The sequence below is a fragment of the Callorhinchus milii genome, unplaced genomic scaffold, assembly GCF_018977255.1.
Source record: "Callorhinchus milii isolate IMCB2004 unplaced genomic scaffold, IMCB_Cmil_1.0 Scaffold1, whole genome shotgun sequence".
NCBI lineage: Eukaryota > Metazoa > Chordata > Chondrichthyes > Chimaeriformes > Callorhinchidae > Callorhinchus > Callorhinchus milii.
The window spans coordinates 46,874,686-46,880,685 of record NW_024704742.1 but is presented as its reverse complement, the minus strand read 5'-3'; the positions used below and the strand labels follow the sequence as shown (position 1 = coordinate 46,880,685).

Genomic DNA, 6,000 nt, shown 5'->3' with positions numbered 1-6,000 from the left:
AAGTCATTAAGATGTCTTAAAGTGCTTCATAGAATATATTGTAAAGTGGATTGACTATGTATTTTGTGGGTGAAATGCGACAGCCAATTGTACATAGCTGCAATTGGAGGCAGGAAGCGGGGCAGAGATATACTGAGATATTGAGGATGCTTTCCTCGTGAGTGGCAGCACCAGACTGCAATCCGCGGTGCTCGGGGCCTGCTTGGGCGAGGTTGGCCAATGGTGCACAGAATCTGTTTCTGTGCAATCTCGAAGCGGGAGCAACTCGTTGAGCTCAAGGTTGTAGATTCCACGACTCTATCGGAGGATGAAAGAGAGAAACGTTTTACTAAACTGAATGAGGCAAATGATTTTGTTAGCTGGGCCTTGCGGATTCTTTCTCCCGATGAGATCTCAACTGGTATCTCTCAGCAAATTTAACCTGAACACGATGTCTCACGATTCCACCATTGGGTTAATCCAATATGCACTCGACACTGGGATCAACTGAAAAGTTTACATAGACACTGTTGGACCTGCTGAACAGTACCCAATGACCCTAAGACCAAGGAGTGGTTGACTAGCAATGTAGACCCTGTGTTTGGCTACCCACAGTTTGTGTGCTTCAGTGGGAGCACGGCACAGACTACACTGGACAGCAAGGCAGTCCCTGTGCACTGGGATGATGACGGTAAGGATGGCAACAAAAAGGACACTCCCTCAGTGCTGTCCTTCGAGAAGAAAACTGTGGACCCAAAGCTTCAATCACATCGCTATTCCACAGAGAGGAGGCTCGTTTCCTCATTCCATGTCCTACTACCACGTGGTACAATATTATCTCCAGTGACTAGAGCACATAGAAGTTGTGCATTGAATGAATACACCACCAGCACCTGTTATACTTTACGTTATGGCTGTCTGTCACCGAGAGATATTCATTGTGTCAGAAAAACGTCATTTACCCGTGATCGACGCACGGTAAACCTTGTGTGCAAATGTGTAAGGGTTCAAACAAGGCAGCTCGCTGGTTGCGGTAAGTCCTTGCAACATTGTGTCATAGAAAAGAGCTTTATCTTTTTACTATGTTTTATTTTTCTTTTAAAACGGCTGTCTGGGACCACGTGTGTTCTCTGTTTCCTCAGTCAGCGATCTGGGGCTTTTAAAATGGTGCCATTTGAGACACTCCGGGCTCTACATCCATCTCTTTAACTCGTGCTTTCTATGTTAATCCCTCTCTCCAGCTCTTTTCTCGTAATGTTTTTGTGTCCATTTATTTGCGTTCTCATCGCTGATATTTGGAAAATTTATACCTTATTGGTGATACATTCTTGATGGAAAAAATACATCCTTTCCATTCTTCTCTTCGATCCCACACTCGATTGTCAACCCACAGGGCGAGCCAGAGCCTGGACTCTCTCTACTGTTGCTGCTATTGGCTTGGAGTGTTTGTTTCACCTCCAGTTACACACATCATAGAGTTCTGTAGCTCAATGGTTAGAGCACTCGCCTCGCAAGCGAGAGACCTGGGTTCGATTCCCGGCAGGGCGAAATAGCGGGTAAGTTTCCTTACTTCACACGCCTCTGTTTACCTAGCAGTAAGTAGGAACCTGGTTGTTAGTCGATTGATGGACGTTTTTAAGGTAATAATTCCTTCAAAAAAAAAAAAATTTGGTCACTCAATCCACAACTGTTTGTGGGACACTGTTGTGCGCAATTTAGCTGCCGCATTTTGCCCACAAAGTATAGTCAATTAAATTTACAGCATACACTGTGAAGCACTTTGAGACATCTCAAAGATGTGATAAAGTGCTATATCAAATGCAATTTATAAGATACAGGCTTGCTTCAGGTGGCTAAAACGATAGACAAAACCGCTAATATCAACTGTTGGCTTAGAGGTGAAGAAGTTAATGGAGAATGTGGAATTCATAAGGTATAGGTTTGCTTTGCTATTTACTCTTCAAATCTGATTTTCAAACACAATATGTCTTGAAGTTGGAACTGTGAATCTGTGGAGTCTAATAACTCAAATGCTTTTACCCCTTGTGGGTTTGAAGATATGAAGGCTAGTCTCCACATTACCTGACCAACTGAATTTTTGGGTACACAGCAAAATTGCCACCAATTCAAACATTATTTTTAATCAATCCATTGAAATCCCATATACCAAGATTGGATTGGGGAAGAAGCTCAACATGGCTTGCGGTTTGTCAGTACAGGTAAGAGAAAGCAGAAAATGTCAAGTCGTATTGTGCCCTTATCTCAAGGACACCACTTGCCCTATCCCCCTACTCCTCTGGCTCTTTCCCCTCTTTCGAGCACCTCACCCTCTCCCACCCCTCCATCCTCTCACTCAAAATTCTCCTCCTCTACCGGCCCCCTAAAACCTCTCCCACCTTCATCTCCGATATTTCAACACTTCTTACATCTCTCTGCCTCTGCTCTGATCGCCTCATCATCCTGAACGACTTCAACCTGCACTTCACCCCCTCCTGCTGCATCTCCTCGGACTTCTCTTCCCTGCTCTCCTCGCTCAACCTCTCCCTCCACATCAACTCCCCCACTCACAGTCACGGCCACCCACTCGACTTGGTGATCACCCGGGGCCTCAGTGTCTCGGATGTCACTATCACCGACAAGGCCATCTCCGATCACCACTTCATCTCCTTCACCACCTCCACCCCCCTCCCCACCTCCACCAGACCCACCACCATCTTCTACCGCCCCTGGAAGAAGTTACCCCCACAATCCCTAACCGCTGCCTTGGAGTCCTCTGAACTCCTCTCCCTCTGGCCTTCAACCCTCACCGACCCCTCTTCTCCTCTCTCCCTCCTCCACAATACCCTCTCCTCCACACTCGACACTCTTGCCCCCATCACCTCCCGTACTGTCTCCTACTCCCGCTCCTCCCCCTGGTTCACCACCCACCTCCGCTCACTGAAGAGCCAGGTGCGGGCCGCTGAACGCACCTGCCTCAAATCTGGCCTAACGGTCCACCGACAAATCTGGCTGGACCTCCTCAAAATCTACCGCTCCACTCTAGCCTCGGCCAAGTCATCCTTCTACTCCAGGATAATCCTGGAGGCGAAGAACAACCCCAGGCTTCTGTTTTCTACCACATCCCAACTCCTCGTCCCCCCGCCACCCCGCGCAGGTCATCTCCTCCAACCTTCACTGTGAGGAGATGCTGGATTTCCTTGAATCCAAAATCAAGGGAATCCGCTCCGCGGTCACTTCCCTCCAACCTCCACCCACCCCCCACCCCCTCCCTCCCACACTCCGACTCCTACCCATCCTCCCCTACACACTTTCGTACCCGTTTCCCCACCCTCTGTCACCAAACTCATCCTATCCCTGAAACCCACCACCTGCTCCCTTGACCCCATCCCCACTCCACTCCTTATCTCCCAGCTCCACTTCCTTGCCCCACATATCACAGACATCGTCAACCTGTCCCTCTCCTCTGGCTCTGTTCCCATTCCCTTAAAAACTGCCACCATCACGCCCACCTTGAAAAAACCCTCCCTTGATGCGTCGCAGCTATCAAGCTACCGGCCCATCTCCAACCTCCCCTTCCTGTCCAAGGTCCTGGAAAGAGTTGTCGCCTCCCAGCTGCGCTCTTTCCTCTCCACCCATTCATTATTCAAACCCCTTCAGTCGGGTTTCCGTGCTGCCCATAGCACAGAAACTGCCCTGGTCAAGGTCACCAATGACATCCTGACCATCTGCGACCAGGGCTCCCTCTGCCTCCTCGACCTATCGGCAGCATTCGATACGGTCGACCACGCTATCCTCCTCCACCGCTTGTCCTCCCACCTCAACCTTCAAGGCCCTGTCCTTGAGTGGTTTAGGTCGTACCTCTCCCACCGTCTTCACTTTGTTTCCACGAACGGCTTTTCCTCCAGCCCCCGCACTGTCTCGTGCGGTGTCCCTCAGGGCTCTGTCCTCGGTCCCCTCCTCTTCACCCTCTATATGCTCCCCCTTGGTGACATCATCCGCAGACATGGGGTTAACTTCCACATGTATGCGGATGACACCCAACTCTACCTTTCCTCCTCTACCCTCAACTCCACGACCACCGATGTCCTGACAGCTGCCTGTCCGACATCGAGTCCTGGACGAGAGACAACTTTCTTCAGCTCAACGTGCGCAAAACTGAGGCCCTCCTGATTGGCTCACGTCAGCGCCTCCGCACCTCAGGCGCTGACAGCATCAGCATCCAAGGCTGCACTCTCCACCTCTCAAAGCCTGTCAGGAACCTCGGGTTCTGTTCGACCCTGAGCTGTCCTTTCTCCCTCATATCCGCGCCACAACTGGCACCGCCTTCCATCACCTCCGGAACATCGCCAGACTACGGCACTACCTCACCCCTCACGCTGCTGAAACTCTGGTCCACGCCTTTGTCACCTCAAGGCTGGACTATGGGAACTCTCTCCTCGCCGGCCTTCCCGGCACCTCCCTCCACAAGCTGCAGGTCATTCAGAACTCTGCAGCTCGTGTACTGTCCCGCACCAGGCTTCGGGACCACATCACTCCCACCCTCGCTCGCCTCCACTGGCTCCCCATCCCCCAGAGGATCGAATTCAAGATCCTCATCCTCACCTACAAGGCCATTCACGGCCTTGCTCCCTCCTACCTCTCTGACCTACTATCCCCTACTTACCTGCCCGTACCCTCCGTTCCTCTGGCTCCGGTCTGCTCCACATCCCCCGCCCCAACTGCCCTACCATCGGTGGTCGGGCCTTCAGCCTCTCAGCCCCTAGGCTTTGGAACTCCATCCCCCAGTGCCTTCGCCGCCTCCTCCCTTTCCTCCTTCAAGGCCGGTCTCAAAACCTTTCTCTTTGACCGAGCCTTCAGCTCCCCTCTCGACTCTCTACCCCCTCCTCGCTCCCTCCCTTCCCTCCCCTCACCCTGACCATTTCCCCCCTGCTCGGGTCCTGACCCAACTGTACAGCGCCTTGGGACGTCCTCCCGACGTGAAAGGCGCTCTATAAATGGAATCTTGTTGTTGTTGTTGTTGTTGTTGTCTGTGGGTAATACTGCATATAACTATAGTTTCACTAGCAATAATACATATGAATTTTGGCACTTAAAAATGTTATGTGCTCGTACGATTTTGTCAGTGATATGTCAACATTTTTTTGTATGTCATGCTTGTTTTTAATGAACAGAACTTCAATATCTATTCCAGATGAGCCGAATTTAAACCTGAACAGAATTATTTCCGAAGAAAAGCAGTGATAGAGTTACACAGGATATTACAACAACAACTTGCACTTATATAGCACCCTCCATGTAGGGTAGTATAGCGCAATTAGTAATTTAATAATCGTTTAGCATGGTAATTGCTATGAATACTAGCTACTGTTTAGTCCTTTTTGTTAAAGACAAGATAATGTTGTGATTCTGAATGAAACAATTTAGAAACCCTACCTGGGGATGCTTGTGTCGTATACGCTGCTTAGCAAAACAACAGTTATAAAATATTACAGCAATATAGATTAATTCTAAGGGACAAGTGAGGAAGTGAGGAAGAGGATTTATAATCTGCACAATGTACACAGCCAGCAAACATTCTTATAATTGCAATGTTCTCAAAATCAACCCCATTGTGCCACACAGTCCCTGCAATTTTCTTTCTAAATGATTTAAAACATACATTTAGTACCGGTTCCAGAAAACGTGCGACTCTTAAAATGTACACAATGCTGGACCATTGAATTAAAATTAGCAAAATTCCACAGATACAAATTTATAAACTATACACAAATGAGCAAATATTTAGCAAGACCTGTCACAGATTTACAAATGTTGACCCGTGAGAAATACTTGGTCAGCAGGTATCTGACACGTGCAACAACCCATTGCTATTCTTAAGAGCAGCCAAACAAGACTTAGAGTTCCTTAAATATATATATATATATACACACACATATATATATATATATACTCCTTTACATATGGGAATTTCTCTGTGCTTGCATTGGAATGTACACTCAATCTCTGGAGGATCCCACCTAA

General features: G+C 48.6%; 1 pseudogene; it reads left to right on the top strand.

Annotated features, from left to right (window-relative positions):
- The first annotated feature begins 219 nt into the window (after nucleotides 1-219).
- Nucleotides 220-6,000, top strand: part of LOC121850037 — a 74,501-nt pseudogene continuing 68,720 nt past the window's right edge.